This window comes from Micropterus dolomieu, linkage group LG03 (genome assembly GCF_021292245.1).
Source record: "Micropterus dolomieu isolate WLL.071019.BEF.003 ecotype Adirondacks linkage group LG03, ASM2129224v1, whole genome shotgun sequence".
Classification (NCBI taxonomy): Eukaryota; Metazoa; Chordata; class Actinopteri; order Centrarchiformes; family Centrarchidae; genus Micropterus; species Micropterus dolomieu.
Genome location: NC_060152.1, coordinates 16,527,362 through 16,545,844, shown reverse-complemented (window position 1 = coordinate 16,545,844; position 18,483 = coordinate 16,527,362). Strand labels below are relative to the sequence as shown.

At 40.9% G+C, this 18,483-nt stretch overlaps 1 long non-coding RNA gene across 4 annotated transcripts in view; it reads left to right on the top strand.

Moving 5' to 3' along the window:
- Window positions 1-10,200, top strand: part of LOC123967567 — an 11,592-nt gene extending 1,392 nt beyond the window's left edge. Inside the window, exons 2-5 of one of the 4 annotated variants that reach the window (XR_006824279.1) lie at window positions 3,465-4,431; window positions 4,983-5,091; window positions 5,368-5,444; window positions 8,365-10,200. This is a non-coding gene — a long non-coding RNA (uncharacterized LOC123967567). Of the gene's footprint in view, window positions 1-3,464; window positions 4,432-4,982; window positions 5,445-8,364 lie in introns of all 4 variants that reach the window. The other 3 variants (XR_006824281.1, XR_006824278.1, XR_006824280.1) reach the window with 3 other exon arrangements.
- Window positions 10,201-18,483: the final 8,283 nt, after the last annotated feature.

Genomic DNA, 18,483 nt, shown 5'->3' with positions numbered 1-18,483 from the left:
TGAACGTTGTTCAGCGTCCGAAGTGCGTTGGAAATTCAAAGCCACATTGGCAGAGCTCCAGAATCTGCGACTCAGCCGCCTCACACCTCAATGTGATACACCCAAGACTTATTTGCCGACCCCTGGTGTAGAGAGACTGCCGCAGCTGTTGCGTGAAGCCTAATTGTAGCAAAATGGCTATATATAGTAATAATAGTAATAATAATAATAATAATAATGACAAACAATGCCTGATATTTTCACATTCAGCCCCAGCTATGTTAGGCCTATAGTTCGCACACTGCTTCCACCACAGTAGTGTAAGGTAGAAATGACGGACCCTGTGCAGGCTGTTATGATGGCCCTTGGGCTACACAGTTAAGAAGCACTCACACACACACACACACACACACACACACACAAACACACACACACACACACACACACACACACCGCATTCATGTCTAGAAGGGAATCCTATATTGGCAAATTTGTGTGCCTTGTTTCCTGGTTTTGCACGGTTTAACAACTGATAAGATAAGATGCAGTAAATATCTAATTTCAAGCTCCTTGAATTGATTTCTTTCCAGATTTACATATTAAATCCAGCAGTTGTCTAATTTTATTAAAGGCGAGTATTTAGAAATGAATAATAACTGATGAGAGTATCAGTATAAAGTATAAAGAACTGAACCAATAAGAAGTATCAATACAAGTGTGTCAATAAAATCCTAATGATACCCATCCCAACTTGTGAGAAAATGTCCGGCCCACCTCCATGTCCTGGTTTTAAAATCTAGCCCAACTGAATTTGTAATAGCCCCGCTGTCTACTACGGAAGCACATTGCATTAACCAAGGGAAAAAAAAAAAATCTCATTATTACGAGATCAGGATCTCGTAATTTTGAACACCATGTCCTGAAAACAGACCAGCCACGGTGCACACACAGTTTAATACCCACACACTCATCCATACCAACAGGCGCTCAGCGGCGACCTGAACCCGAAATAATAAGTCTTTTAAACAACGGCACAGCAGCCACACCAAATCCACTGAAAAAGCACTCACCTGTTAGTCACCTATCTGAATGGCATCCGACGAGCCTTACATTGAGCGAAATCTTTGACAATGTCTTATCCAAAACAATCTTATTTGGGCGCTTTGTGGCCCTGTCCTCCTGTTCTTTTCTCTCCTGTCTCTTCTTGAAACTACTTTTATGTTTGAATAGCATGGCTGCTAGCTTGCATGTGTACTCTGCTAATCTACTTGTCAGATTTAGTGTTTTACCCGGTTTCTGGAGTCTTGTTGTCTTGTCACATGATCAAAACTTCAGAAACTTAAGATTGGGCAGCCATATACACATTACCCAGCAATCACCTCTGCATACGAGGGCTATGTGACACGGATACCAAAGTAAATAAGACTTAATTCATTCTGCGGAATTTATTTTTTTTATACTTCACTGTATGAGCTAGGTGTCTACTGTGATGGAAATTTGATGAATTTGATTTACTGTGTTTACTGTTTCACCCTGCATGCTTCATCAAAACAGACCAGTGTTTCACTGTGTGGTATTTGATTATTTTATTATGTTACAGCTAGGTGAAGTTTTCCATGGGAAAGATGCTCGTTAGAGAGTTTTCTTATCAGACTGTCCTTGATAGGCCTTCATCTCAGGACAGCTGGTCCCTACTCCCTTCCTCCCTTGGATAGCTGCGTAATACCCTTACAGTATAAAGTCACCTGCTTCTTCACTGGCCCTTTGTCTTACACTCTGCAGACTGTTTGCACTCTGTAAGTTTGTCCGACCCTTTGCAAAGAATAAAACCCTTAAAAGACGTCTGAATTGGAATCTTTGTTTCAGAAGACTCACTAAAGGAAAAATTTCCATTACATTTGGTGTCAGAAGTGGGATGGTTTGGCAACCTGAGACGGCCGGCGACTGATCATCCTGGAAGAAAAGATGTTCCAGCCTCCACCTCGCTGACTTAAGAGACAGGAGGGTCGACCGTTCGTGCCCCGGACCGTTGCCACTACCATCTCAAAAAAGGGTTGGACCTACGTTGTCCTTAAAAACGGTGAGTGTCTGAAATAAACTACAAAATTGCATTTGTTTTTATTATGTTTTTTCTTTGTTTTTTCTTAGACTTTCAGCTTAAGATTGCTATTTTGATTGTACCATCTCACACGTGGATCCTTAGTTAACAGGGCCGAGCAAAATTACTGCAGATTCTCTCGCTGTTTTGACCGGTTGAGCAGGGCCGTGTAGAAACAAGGTATTTCTCCGCTGTTCTAACCATTTCGTGGTTTGAGCAGGGCCGTGCAGAAATATATTTTTCTCCGCTGTTTTAATTCCTTTTGGGGTTTAAACAGGGCTGTGCAGAAAAACCAAAAACCAAAAACAAAGGAACAAAAAGAGGAGCAATAAAAAATATATAAAATAAAATAATAAAGTAAAGAAATATTTTTAAAAAACAGGAAAACAAGGGTTTCTCCGCTGTTCGAGCAATTTTGGAGTCTTAACAGGGCTGTGAAGAGGACTGGTTTTTTTCCGCTGTAGACCGCTTTTCCCAGAGTTTGTAGCTGTAAACAATCTGGATTTACAGTGACGACTGTATCTAAGGAAAGGGTTAGAGTCCCTAAAAGACTACAAGCAAAGAAGGATAGTGTGGGAGATGGGAAGTCAAATGAGCAAAATAAGCAAAGGTGAGAGACCTGATTATTCTTCACCTATCATACAATGCATGCAAAAGAAATATGGTGAAGAATGACAAAAACATAGAATTATTGGTGAATAAATTCTGTTTCCTATTCAGTTTGAGGCAATTACAACAGGTAGAAAAGTGATTTTTTTTAAGGGTAAAAAGACAAAGTAAGAGTGTAAAAAGTGTAATTTTAAACATAAGCATTTAAAAGCGTCATGCATGTGGAAGGCAGGATCAGAAAGTAAGAGAAGGCAAAGGAAGTATGCCAAATAAATGCCTCACAATGAGGGTGAAGGAAAATGTGAAACATAGAGAGACATACATTAGAGATGAGAGGTTATGTGTTGGTGTAAAAACTGGTAAACTGAGTGGAAAACAGCTCCTAAAATCCTTCTGCCAGTTGTAAAAGTTATGACTGAAAAAGATAAAACATCTATGGGACAATTTGATAAGTGGGTTGAAATGTGTTAAATGTAAGTTTTAGTTCAAAAATATATATATTTGGAGCAGCTAAAGACATGTTTGAAGAGAAAGGAAAGGAGAGATACAGAAGAGCATGCAGCCTTGTCCAGAGGAAAAAAACAAAAAAACCAAAAACCCCCCCCCCAAAAAACAAGCTGAAACCTACCATTTAAGGCAGATTGTTATATAAATTAGAATTAAGGGAAAGTGTAAAGACTTAAAACAGAACATTTGACTAGATAAAATAAGGATAAAAGGAAACTATTAAAAAGACACCATAAGAACAAACTAACACATTATCTCTTCTTTAACTGAGGTACACAAGTCATGGAATCCATTCCGGCTGATCCAGTCCTGGACTCCGCTCCTCCTCCTCTGATATGCTCCAGTCCCAGATCCATCCAAGGATGAAGACTATGCTGATGTTAAAACTGCTGCTGAAAAACGACACCATAAGCCAGAGAGAGATGATGAACTAATCCAACATTAAAGACCTACAGAAGCACTGTTCTGGTCCGGTAACAGTAATGCAACACATCGTATTGCCCAGTCATGGAAATGCCAATTATAAAATGAATATTTGGTATTTGGAACATTGTTGAAGCAATGGGGCACGTGACAGCCTCACATGCAATTGGAGTGGTTTGGACCGTTTATCAAAGGATGCCATAATGACTTAACAAAGACAGCTGAGTAGCAAACCAGCTCAAACAACAACTCCCCTTTGGAGACCTGCAAGATTTCTACAATCTCAACAAAATACTTCACTCTAGCTTCACAAGAAAGTAGGCTGGAGCACAGAATGGACTCAGTACAGCGATGTCATCATTGGATAATTGCCGCCTGTGGGATGCAGGCCAATCACAACAACATGTTTGCATTCAAGAACAGATCATGTAGAGCTCTCCAAGTTCACATGATCATCACCTTATGGTCACAGCGGTCTGAAATAAAGTTCATCGGAAAAGAACATGTTCTGAGCCGGACAAGGCCTGAAACTGCTGTTGGAATAAAGATGCCGAATTTCACAGCATCTTACTGACAGACGAGAGGACCTGCAAGCTGAAGATTTACACAAAGAGGACAAAAGTGAGAAAATAGCCATCAAAAACTCTGTTCTAAGCCATCACAGTACGAGAAAACGTACAGTATAGTGGACAAAGGTGGACATTGGTACACAGAGATTGTCTGGACAGATCCAAAACAGATCCAAATAGACTGAGCTGGAGGGGGCGGGACGGACGCCAGTGACAGGAAACAGCTTGGACACACACACACACCTGGTGAGTCACAATTTCTCACAGAAAAATAAAATCTTAAACACGTTGAAGCAAAAAAAACAACAAAATATTATATTAATTTATTAGTAAATGCTGATGAGCCTGAACAGCCTACATTGGTGATGAATGATAACCACAAAGAGTTTGGAAACTGCCAAAGTAACTGTTGAAAAAAATTTAAACCTAGCAGGGGACAATATTGCTACATGATATGTTGAAAACAGCCCCAGAGAGGGGCAGGTTGCATATATGGTATCATGTTGATGAATTCTGATGACATAGTTGTTAAACACTTATTTCAGTTATCAGAGCACTAATGACTGACCCCCACTGCACACACAAACATAGACACACACAGACCTTTAGGTACATGCAGATAGACTCATTACTCTGCACAATACACAATTCTGATGGACAGGATGCAACAAGTTTTAATTATTTATGGCATAGGGACAGTGAAAAAAAAAAAGAGAGAGAGAACTATTGCAACATATTATCTGGACAAGGAGCGCTGCGCTGTTGTTTTGTTTCTTTTTCTCCTTCTCTGATCTTAGCTGTACCAAGGGGGAAGTGTACACATGGCGAAGCAAAGCCAAGTGATTTGCAAACGGATGGATTTGGGGATGCAAGTCCACCCGGAGTTGGCTGACTGATAACAGGCCAGTAAGTTGGAATCTGAGAACACTGTACAGTAAAGAGCAAAAAGTACTGCTCAGGTTAAAAGAACCATTGGACTAGTTCCTGTAACATCTTTTTACACACCATGGTTAAAACATTAAACTGTGACCTCATGTCTGAGGTGCAAACTGAATGAGAGTCTATAGCCATAGTTAACACAAAGTTTGATTTGTGATGATTTGATGTGTGAAATAATATCTAATAAAAAACAAGAAGTGCTTGGAAATATTAAACATGTTTTCTTTTTGTTCACTGCTACAGGCTGCAGTGACCTGTACGCACCCACATTTTCAAAAAAGATTATGATGAAGGCCGACCAACAGAGCAACAGAGTGATGGTAAATGCATTAGTGCACCCGCAAGCACTACAGGTTTAAAGATTTCACATTATTGGTTACATCACAGACCACACATTTCTCTGTTGGTGATTTGACAAAGGTCTGTTTTTAAAATTTTACATTTCACGCGCGGCGGTCGGTTTCCGTTCTGCAGTCCATCACACGAAGCGTGCTGAGATGACCATTGTGTTGCTAAAGTGGTTTGCCCACAATGGCCACACACAAGGCTAGTCTGTCTGTCTCTAACTGCAATTCGAATAGACAGAATAACTTCTCTGGGAATGTGATCACGATGAGAGTAAAGCTCTCTCTTCCAATGCATACAAGCCTTTTCATCTATTCCAAAACCAATCACCATAAAGAGGTGATGATGATTTTATGGACAAGGGATCCCATTACTGACAAAGAATGAACAGAGAGAGAAACCTTTCTCCCATGATTCATGGTAAACTAACAAGTGCACTTGACTGACTTGAACTGACGAAGCTGAGCTGACAGAGCCTCACTGACTGAAATGGCTCTCTGTAGTCTCCCTGTTCTCGGGGACCTGACCTACGTTCTTACTTGACTTGACCGAAGGACGATCACATGACCTGTATTGACACTACATCTTGAAAGCAAACCAGATGCCTGGTGCTTATTGTCATGTTGCTTGCTGTGTCTGTTGCTTTATGTTATGCTGGATGTTTCTTTGTGTGCTGCTGCCGTGTTGATGATAAAATGTGATGCACGCTAACAGATTGACCCCATTTCTACAGGAAAAGAATGCTGCCTGCTCATTCCTTGTTGTTTGATGTTATTGTTTAAATTCCTTTTTTTTTAAACATGGTCCAGAGTTTTGCCCATGTGCTCTCCTCCACAGAGAAAAGGGGGAACTGAATGCAAAACTATGGAATGTGATGAGAACAAGTCTGTGTGTGAGGTGTGTTATCAGACAGCCTGGAAGCTCAAGGTTGAAACTCATTCAGAGAGGCTGTTTTACACACACAGAGCAGAGTGTCACCCAGAAGAACCATGTGACCACCTGATGAGGGAGGTTTTTAGCTAAACCCAAGCAAAGGCAATAAGTGCTGTTGATGATAGTTGATATGGTTCCAAAATGGATAGGCATCAGTATTACTACAGAAACATGGTGACAGACTGAGACCAGTCGCTTTTTTTTCAGCAAAACTTGATCCAGTGGCTGCAGGGTTATCACGTTGTCTTAGAGCTGTGGCAGCAGCTGAGAAAGCTGTCATGGCATCACGTGACATTGTTGGTTATTCTGATTTAACCCTTTGGTCCCTCATGCGGTTTCTATGATCTTGCTTGAACAGAAGACCTCTCATCTCTCCACAGCACGTTGGCTCCGATACACCACTGTTCTATTGGATATGCCTAATATTGCTGTCAAACGCTGTAATGTTTTAAATCCTGCAACTTTGCTCCCCATTCCAGGAGACGGAGAAGATCATAACTGTGTTGCTGTGCTTGAGCAGGTTTGCACTCCACGTACAGATCTGTCTGAAACACCTCTAACTAACCCAGACCTGATTCTCTTTGTTGACGGGTCTGCTTCACGCAATGTTAACACAGGAAAAAATCAAGTTGGTTTTGCCGTAATCACTCAACACGAGACACTGAAATCTGGCCCCCTGCCATCTCATTATTCAGCTCAAGCAGCTGAGTTGGTTGCACTCACTGAAGCTTGTAAATTGGCCAAAGACAAATCAGTAACTATTTACACAGATTCTCAATATGCATTTGCAACCGTGCATGATTTCTCTGCCTTGTGGAAACATAGAAATTTCTTAAAATCTGAGGGTAAGCCTATTCTGCATCATGATAAAATAGCTGCATTGCTTGAAGCAGTGATGTTGCCGTCTGCTATTTCTGTATGCAAATTTCTGTATGCAAATGTTGCATGCTATGCAACAATTTGCTACATCAGATGAGAAGCCCACATGGCAACAGGCTGGTTGTAAATATGCTGATGGATTGTGGATTGGTCCCAATGACAAACCATGTTTACCCAAACATTTTTTTTCCACATTATGCTAAATTGACACATGGGTTGGATCATGTGTCAAAGGGAGGGATGTTCGATCAACTAAAGCAACACTGGTTTATGAAAGGTTTCACAACATACGCTCACAACTTTTGCCAAACGTGCTCAATCTGCCTAACACACAACACAGGGAGAGGATTAAGGGTTTCCTAGCGGCACACCCATCGCCAGATAAACCATTTGATCACCTGATGATGGACTTTATTGAGCTTAACCTGAGTCAAGGCAAAAGGTACTGTTTGGTCATAGTTGATATGAGAGGTGGAAAGGTGCTCCTGACAACATACACAGCAGTAAAAGTGGCTGAAAGAGCTACGTGGATTCACGCCAGCCACTGCGGGAAGGTGCCTGCACCAGTACAACAATAGATCAACAAGCGTGCACAATCAGCAACTGAACCACTGTTTTCCCTGACCTTGTGTTGTGAGTGACGGAGGGATTGGGAACGCTTAGGCACCCTTTGTCTCGGACTCACAGGCTGTTAGACAGCAAACATCAACACAAGGGAGCTAGTGGGAAAACTCCTGGTCTCACCACTGCTGATTTAAGTGACACCGCAAAAAATTAAGAGTGAGTAGCATGGTTGTCTCTGGAAGGAGACATCCATGGGACCCAGTCAGACACCCAAATATGTGTGGCCTACAAGGAGCAACACAGATGTTTGCTGCCATTGCAATATCATTAACAGTGCCTCTGTTGCAGTTCTTAGATCACAAGCATGATGCACAAAAACCACCACAACACAACACCACAGTGAACTACGGGCATTGACATCAAATAGCAGTGTTAGAGGCAAGAGAAGCACCCAAAGAGGCTGGGATGCTTGGCTAATGTTTAATAATTCCTGTTGTATGTTTGTGCCCAACAATACAGCTCCAGATGCTTCGGTGAACCCAGTGCTGGAAGGACTGCGTTCCCTACAAGAAGAACTTGCAGAGAACTCTGAAGTGGACACTAACATGTTTGACTGGTCTGATTCTGTGTTTGCTAAATAAAAGGCCTTAGTGATGCCCACACTAGCAGGTCTAATGATTGCTGTAGCACTGTTAGCTCTCTATGGATGTTGCATTATTCCATGTGCCAGAGGTCTGATTGTAGGAGCTATTGATAAATGTGTCTCCATTCAAATGATCACACTCCATGAACAAGAATAACATGCTACTGTGATGACAGGAAGGACCCAGATTCGTTTTCTCTGTTAAACTGGTGTAGATCACATCGTGATGACTTTCTATGACCTGATGATCTTTTTGTGATGTTGTATATGCTTGAGTGATCAAAGAATGATCACAAGGGAGGAGTATGTGATGGAAATTTGATATTTTACTGTGTTTACTGTTTCACCCTGCATGCTTCATCAGAATAGACCAGTGTTTCACTGTGTGGTATTTGATTATTTTATTATGTTACAGCTAGGTAAAATTTCCCATGGGAAAGATGCTCGTTAGAGAGTTTTCTTATCAGACTGTCCTTGGTAGGCCTTCATCTCAGAACAGCTGGTACCTACTCCCTTCCTCCCTTGGATAGCTGCGTAATACCCTTACAGTATAAAGTCACCTGCTTCTTCACTGGCTCTTTGTCTTACACTCTGCAGACTGTTTTGCACTCTGTAAGTTTGTCTGACCCTTTGCAAAGAATAAAACCCTTAAAAGACGTCTGGATTGGAATCTTTATTTCAGAAGACTCACTAAAGGACAAATTTCCATTACATCATCCATTCAGTTGTTGCTGTGGCTGCTTTGACATACGGGTTGTGGGCATTCAGGTTTGCTGTCTGCTGCAGTGTAAAATGTTGTCAAATTGCTGTTAATAATTATTAGAAATAAGTTATTCTGGCCATTCAAATCAATACAAAAAACAGCGCGCACCATTTAGTATGAAGTCACTATGACCTTCTGTCTGAGTCCCTGTGTAGGGGAGAGCAAGATTGGTTGGCAGACTTTTGACTCTTATATTAGAACTTTCGAACAAACACCAAATTAAAGTTTAAGGTCTCAGCTATAGATAAATATGTTTTAATGTACGCAAATGTTTTCTAAAATTGAGTGATTTGTGTTTATTGTCATATTGTGCATTAGTGCACACAGTTATTTTCTGACAGATCGATCCGCATTATATACGCTCATCTCCTCTGTGAAAGCCTGTATCCTCATTGTGCTGCATTATTATAAACTATGATGAACTGGTCGTGGGTCACATCTCTCTCTCTCGTCCAGGTGCTGTTTCTCCCTCTTCATCTCTTTGCAGTTCTCATCCATTAGTTTCTGTTGTTGACTGTGTAGTTGCTGTGGCTGCTTTGACATACAGTATGTTGGCGTTCAAGTTTGCTGTCTGCTGCAGTGTAAAATGTTCTCAAATTGTTGTTAATAGCTATTAGAAATAAGTTATTCTGGCCATTCAAATCAATACAAAAAACATGAACAGCGTGCACCATTTAGTATGAACTCTGTATGACCTTCTGTCTGTGTCCCTGTGTAGGGGAGAGTGGGTTTGGTTGGCAGACTTTTGACTCTTGTGTTTGTAACTTTCAAACAAACAGCAAATTAAAGTTGAAGGTCTCAGCTATAAATAAATATATTTTAATGTACGCAAATATTTTTCTAAAATGTTTTCAAACATTTGTAATTTAAGTCATGTTGTTCATTTTCTGGTCCTTTATTGAGCAAAAATGTCAGTTTCAGTATTTAATTAAAGGAATTGTTTGAATTATTTCAGTGTTGAGCTGTCCATGATGCTGACAGTGCAAACAATGCATTGAAGTTGAAGTCTGAATTTATACGATTATAAATAATATATATGATATCTTTTTCTCTTTTATGTTTGTTTTTTAGAAGCCCCGCACTAGCTCTTTCAACTAGTGCTTTCAACTTTCCAGCTGTACTGTTGCATATTAGTAGGCATTAAAGGAGTCAGCTGAAAGCTATAGTCAAAACACTTGCACTATTTAAAGGGTATGCAAAGTATGTTTCAACAGTAGAAACATATCATTTTAGCCTTACATCAGAGTAAAACAAATGTGAATGCCTCTCATTACGGGGTGTTTAGTGCCCTTCTTTTTTTCCTATCAGGTCTGTTTTTAAAAGTAAAGCCCCAAGACTGCTTCTTTACCTTATATACACATACTGTACCAAGGATGTGGACAATATTTACTGTAATTCTAAAGAATAACAGAGACTGAATTGCTTTATCAAATTAAAGCCATTGCAGCTTTAAAGTGGATTTGCTGCATCCCAAAAGCAGCTGACTGTAGGTATCCCTTCAAAGTGTAGGATTATAAGTATAGACAACAACAAAAATCCAAGGTTGTGAGAACCTTTTGCAGATGTATAATGACTAATACAAGATGGCAAGCTTGTCAGAGGAGAATGCAAATAGTGTGTGGGTATCACATATTTAATCTTTTACCGTGCTGAATCTCGCTTCCTGAATACATTCTGCATGACCTGACCTGGAAGTGCAGCTGTATTGCAATTCACATCTCATCAAGTCCGGGCAGAGTGTTTTCTGTCTGTGCAGGTAGAGCGATGAGTCATAAAAATGAGACACAGCTCCTCACTGACTTCATTATGTGCAACAAAAGTATGGCAGATGCTGACACAAACCAATTTGCATGTACAAGTTAACCCTGAAAAAAAAGGACTGACATCATATCTTGCACATCATACTGTATATTGGCCACCTTGAATCTTTCATGGAATTACACCCCAGGAATGTGTTGCCAATCAGTAACAAAGTATACCATCCATATGAATCAGTGGTTAATAAAACAGTATCAATGGAAGGAACTGGACTGAGTCAGGCAGCTAGCTCTGGCACTGGCAACACTCTGAGCACTCCCAAGTGCTTCTCTTTTTTCCGGCAATAAATTGTGACAAAAAAAGGTTATACCTGCAGTCAAGACGTTTAAACACTCCCCTGATGGAACAGGTAATAGTGAGCTATACTGTTGACATCTTATTTATAGCTTTTTGTAACTGAGAGTATCCTATTTGCCATAAAAACACCTCTTCCTTGTGGTCAAAAGAGGAGCCAATTGTTTCCCCCACTCTCTTTTCTCTGCTTTTTTCAGCCCAATTTTTTATGCCTTATTGGATTGATGGATTGTTTGCAAGTAGTGGCCCATAAAACAGGTTAAAGTTATTGCCATCTGTCATACTGACCTGTTGGATTTTCCCCCCAGTTCCACCAGTGCTTTGAGGGTTTATGTGTACAAATACCCTTACACAGGTATTGAAACATAAAACCAAAGATATGAAAAACAAAAGATATGAAACTTCTCTGCACAATCAAGATTGTATTATCTAATGGCCTTATAAGACCGTGGGAATATGAAGCAGCTTTGATTAATAATAATAATAATAATAATAATCTTTATTTGTAGAGCACTTTTCAAAAACAAGTTACAAAGTGTTTTAACAAGTGTAAAGACAATAATACCCAAAAAAACAATAATACAGAAACAATACAAGATAAAAGCAAGAAAACATTGAAAAGACTAAAATACACGTTTAAGATAAATATAAAATAAGTAAAATAGAATAACATAAAAGGGATAAAATAAAGTAAAATAAGATCGGGAAAGGCTCTCCTATAAAAGTATGTTTTAAGAAGGGACTTAAAAGAGTTCACTGACTCAGCTGACCTGATTTCCTTGGGCAGGCTGTTCCAGAGCCTCGGGGCCCTGACAGCAAACGCTCTGTCCCCTTTAGTTTTCAGTCGAGACTCTGGAACAGACAGCAGACCTCTGCCCGAGGATCTCAAGGTACATGCTGGTGCGTATGAGACTAAAAGGTCAGAAATATAACAAGGTGAGAAGCCATGAAGAGCTTTAAAAGTGATCAATAAAATTTTAAAGTTCTAAATCAGTTCTAAATTCTAAAACATACTGGGAGCCAGTGTAGTAAAGCTAAAATAGGGGTAATGTGGTCATATTTCTTTGTTCTGGTTAAAAGCCTGGCAGCTGAGTTCTGGACAGTCTGGAGTCGATCAGTAGATTTTTGGGTTAAACAAGTGAAAAGGCTGTTGCAATAATCCAGGCGTGATGAGATAAGTGAAAAGGCTGTTGCAATAATCCAGGCGTGATGAGATGAAGGCGTGTAAAATGGTCTCGGTATCCTTAAAAGTTAACATAGATCGAATTTTTGCTATATTTCTAAGTTGATAAAAACATGATTGAACAAGCTTTGTGGTGTGCTGCTCGAAATTTAAATTACTATCAAACCAAACACCAAGGTTCTTTGCAACAGGCTTAATGTGATTTACTAGGGAACCAGCAGATGCCATCTGCTGGGACCCGATGACCAGGATATCTGTTTTGTCTGAGTCCAGCTGGAGGAAATTATTTGACATCCATTTTTTAACTTCACAAAGGCAGTTGGTAAGTGAACTCAGAATTCCAGGGTCTGAGGATCTGACGGGCAAGTACATTTGTGTGTCATCAGCATAAATATGAAAAGAAATACCATGTTTATGGATAATATGTCCAAGGGGAAGCAGATACAAGGAAAACAAAATGGGTCCTAAGACCGACCCCTGAGGCACACCATATTTAACTGGACAGAACGAAGAGACAGTTGTTTACAGACACGCAAAACTTCCTATTTGACAGGTAGGATGAAACCGTCATTCCGCCGCTGGTTGTCGAGGTGGTGTCCAGCAAACGATGTGGGCTTTGTAGATCATTGGCAGACTTTCTGGGGAAGACCTGGTCTGATCCGGAGAGACGGCATCCATCCCACTTGGGAAGGAGCAGCTCTCATTTCTAGAAATCTGGCCAAGTTTATTAGTGAACCAAATCCATGACAACCCAGAGTTAAGACCAGGAGGCAGAGTCGCAGTTTAACACACTTCTCTGCCCTTCTAATTCAGCAGTTACCCACCCAAAACCCTACGCAGAGTTGCAGTCTAACACACTTCTCTGCTCGTCCATTTCAGGAGTTACTTAGTGAAAATCCTATAGTGACGGTGTCTGCCCCCCGACCATCGAAATTATTTAAAAAGGTAAACAGAAGAGGAGCTGTGCATAAAAACCTCATAAAAATTAAAATCACAAGAGCAATAGTGCAAACGAATAGGAGAGTTAAATGTGGACTCTTAAACATCAGATCTCTCTCTTCTAAAGCTGTACTAGTAAATGAACTAATATCAGATTATGATATTGATTTATTTTGTCTCAGTGAAACCTGGCTGGGTGATGGAGAATATGTTAGCCTAAATGAATCCACCCCTCCGAGTCATATTAATACTCACATTTTTTCGAGGCACAGGCCGAGGAGGTGGAGTTGCAGCTATCTTCGACTCTACCCTACTAATCAGCTCTAAACCTAAACTAAATTATAACTCATTTGAAAGCCTTGTTCTTGGTCTTTCGCACCCAAGTTGGAAATCACTGCAACCAATTCTCTTCGTTATAGTGTACCGAGCACCTGGCCCGTATTCTGAATTCTTATCTGAATTTGCAGAGTTTTTGTCAACTTTAGTCCTTAAAACGGACAAAGTTATTATTGTAGGGGATTTTAATATTCATGTGGACGTTGAGAATGACAGCTTTAGTACTGCGTTTATCTCTCTGTTAGATTCCATTGGTTTCTCTCAGAGTGTTCATGAACCGACTCACTGTTTTAACCACACCCTCGACCTTGTTTTGGTATTGAAATTGAACATTTAGTGGTGTTCCCACAGAATCCCTCTTTATCCGACCACTGTTTGATAACTTTTGAGTTTGTACTGCTGAGCTACATGCCATTGGGCAAAAATTTCTATACAAGATGTCTGTCTGATAGTGCTGTAGCTAAATTTAAGGATGCGATTCCATCAGCTCTAAATTCATTATCAAGTCACAAAGTAACGGGGGACTCCTATGCTAGTTTCAGTCCCTCCCAAATCGATCATCTTGTTGATAGTGCTGCAGGCTCGCTGCGAATGACACTCGACTCTGTAGCCCCTCTAAAAAAGAAAATACTAAAACAAAGACGGTTAGCTCCATGGTATAATACTGAAACTAGCAAATTAAAGCAAATATCGCGGAAACTTGAGAGGAATTGGCGTTCTACCAAACTGGAAAATTCTCGTTTAATTTGGCAAGATAGTCTTAAAACTTATAGGAAGGCCCTCCGTAATGCCAGAGCAGCGTACTACTCGTCATTAATAGAGGAAAATAGGAACAACCCCAGGTTTCTTTTCAGCACTGTAGCCAGGCTGACAGAGAGTCACAGCTCTATTGAGCCAAGTATTCCCATAGCTCTCAGTAGTTACGACTTCATGAGCTTCTTTAATGATAAAATTCTAGCTATTAGAGACAGAATTCACCAAGACCTGCCCTCAACTGGCACCGACTTATCTCTTAACTCAGGAACCTCAGAAACAGCTGTAAAGCCAGATATATGTTTAGACTGTTTTGCTTCCCTCAATCTTTACCAAATAACTTCAATAATTTCTTCATCCAAACCATCAACCTGCCTCTTAGACCCCATCCTGACTAGGTTGCTTAAAGATGTTTTACCCTTAGTCAGCACTTCTCTACTAGATATGATCAATCTATCTTTATCAACAGGCTATGTACCACAGTACTTTAAAGTAGCTGTAATTAAACCTCTTCTGAAAAAGCCCAAACTTGATCCAGATGTTTTAGCCAACTATAGACCTGATGATTAGTTAGTCATGTGGAAGTTAGTCATGGAGTTTTAAGAGGCAGAAACCTCGAGCAGAACCATGGCTCAGGGTGGGCGGCCATCTGCCTCGACTGGTTGGGGTAACAAAGGGGTTTTATTGATAGGTTCCAACAGGGCAGAATGGAGAACACGGAGGAGGGGAGTTAGTCCAGGCAAGATGTGAGCAGAGTGGGGTGTGGCGTTCAGCAGGGTTCCCGGAGGTAGTGTGATCCTGGGCACAGAGAAAAACAGGTTAATCCAGGGAGAGACAGAAATTACAAGGACTCTTACTGGAGACGATAGTTGGCCTTGACGCATGTACCACATGTGGTTAACTGACGATCTGGCAAAGAATGTGAGGAGGACTCGGGTTGAAATACTGCAGGAGCTTGATTAGTGGAATGAGGACCAGGTGCGCCGCTGGAGCCAGAGAGTGTAGCCACGCCCAGACAGACACAGACAGGGAGGACAGACAGAAAACACAGGGAAGGGGGGAACAAAAGAACACAAGGTAGAGGGGAGATTATGCAGTACCACAACAGTTCCAGTCACATTTAGTTTATTACTGAGGTCAACATCACACTTGTCTTCACCGCAGAGCTCTAGAGTAAATTAGCTTCATACTAATTCTTCACAGATATACTATGAATGACAGCAAGAAACTAGCCAGATACATGACTGAAACATTAGCTGTTCTGTTCAACCATAATTCAGACACACAGGAAACAGGAGTTTAAACCCCAAAGCAGAAACTCTAGCCAGAGCTATGGTGAGTGAGGTTTTATTAACAAACTGGTGGGAACGTACAGGTGAGCGGTGAAGGTGGCAGTCTGAGATGAAGAAACAATAATCCAGAGAACCCAGTGGTGGGGAAGTAGTCCAAAAGAATCAGGTGATAGTCCTTAAATCTGTAAGAAAGAATAGAAATCCACAAAACACTTGGCCGGCACGAGGAACACTGGTGAGACACATGAGAGGTAGCAACACTGGAAAAACAGACCTAAACACAGAGCAGACTGGTGAACACTGAAACCACAACGAGACAACGAGGCTCAGGTGATCCACATCAGACAACAGGAAGTACAACAAGACAATGACACAAGGGGAAGAAAAACAACAAACTAAAACCCCCAAAACCACAACATCAGCCTGAATGATGATTAGATGTGTGTTTTCAGCAGAGACGGGGACTCGAGTTCGAGTCAGGAAACAAGAAACTCAACACTAAAAACACATGTGTGTGACATGTGTCTTTCATCCAGTCTGACTGTCTGGAAAGGATCTTGATCTGTTTGGGGACTACAGAACCAAGAGACCTTGATATGATGAAACTCGTGGTTCAAGTCCCTTTGAACGAACACTGTCCCGCCAGTTTAGCATCATCAAACGCAGCCCTGAGAAGAAGAGCAGCTCAGATACACCAGACCCCATTCAAATATGTGGCACTTTAACACTGCTTTGTTTAGCAGCTGAATATTGAGGCACAACAGCTGATAACATGAACAGGTGGAGGAAATGTTAAACAAGTTAAAGAGAAATGAGTCAGAAACTGGAATCATTTATTGAGGAAGTCAAAATAATATCTCCTAATGTCAGAGGTGTCCGTGACAGCATTTTTAGGAGAGACTCACACAGTAGACTGTGATGGGAAGTTTTGAAAAGCACAGTGTTATTTCTGTCATTCCTGTAAACAAGCAACAGGTGTCGCCGTTCTCCTTAACAAGTTTAAAGGAGATGTAGTTGAATCTTTGATGTCAGAAGATAATTTTAGTTTTCAAATTAGACAATTCCTTCTTTATAGTTTGCAGCATGTATGAACATCAGTGGTTGCAGTCGTGTTAGGGCAGGATGATGGATGCATGGAAAATGTGTGTAAGGGTGTGGCAAAGTACAAGAAATAACTACCACTAACACAGCATGTCCAGAAACAAAGCAAAGGTGGAACCTGTGGAGGAAAACAGAGGGTTAGCAGGGAGGTCCGTCCTCAGCCCAGCAGCAACCGCCCTTTTCCAAGAATGAGAATAAAGCGTTAAATACTCTACAGGGCAATTAGCCCAGGTACCCAGAGTCACTGCATTCAGCTCTTCCTCTACAAGGAAGAGAGAGAGATGGGCCAAACCCACACATGACCCCACAGGGCGTCGCACTATTATATTATCTTAATCCTCTATATTGTGTTCATAAGCTGGAATGTCTGACTGTTTGTAAATTGAATTTCAATAAAGTTAACAGCATTGTTGGAATACTGAATTGCATCTAGAACTAGTTAACTTCACTAACGTTAATGTGGTGCGTGTGTGTGTGTGTGTGTGTGTGTGTGTGTGTGTGTGTGTGTGTAGTAGTAGCAGCAGTTGAAGTTACCTGGATGCTTTTAATGGTTTTAATTGGCTGAACAGTTCACCTCTGCTCTCATGGAATGGCTGAGTGCAGTGGCAGGTAAACTGAGGTTTGGAGCCAAATGAGGACAACATCACGGTTGTTCAAAATATTTATTAGAGCAAAAACTTCTCTGAAACAGGCTTCCAAAAAGCACAAGGCAAGAGTCCAAACAAAGGAGTAATCCAAAGGCAACAGAATCCAAAAATGAAGGAAAACCAAAAACCAGAACTAAGACATCCAAACAGAAGCAGAGTCATCCAACAACCGCAGGGACAGGACACTCAGCAAAGACAGAACAGAGCTGAGGGCTTAAATACACGGGCAAACGAGTAGGGAGGGACGCACAGAGGAAACATCAAGTTATCAAACCAAAGGAAACAAAGCTAGACAAGGACACATTAGATCTGAACACTACAAATTAAAACAGGAAGTAAAGCACATGGCAACACACAAGGACAGAGTTACCAAAGTAAAACCGAATACATGGAATGACTGCAAACAGAACAAAACCAGGGCAGGGAAGAGAGACAGGAAACAGGACCACACTAAACATGGAGACATAGGACTAAGCACTAAGCACTAACACATAAACTAAGAACTAAGATGAAAAAAGGAAAGAGACAGAACAGGTATATATATATAAAATCCTATCATCATCCCACCAATCAATGTCAATGGTGTGGGGGTGGAAGTCTCTTCTGTGCAGCAGCGTGGATATGACTATCTTGCTGGTACGGAAATTGGTGGAGGCTTCTCTATGTCTGTTATGTTTTCAAATTCAGGGTGAATTTTTATTCTGTTGGGAAACAGTTTCTTTCTCAGAGCCTGGTATTTGAGGCCTGATGTGAGGAAGTACAGCTCTGACAGTCACAAGAGACAGACGAGATCTTTTCTACCTGGTGCAGTAAACTTATAAACAAACTGATTTGCACCTTTCTGGATAGAGAACATATTGTGCACTGTG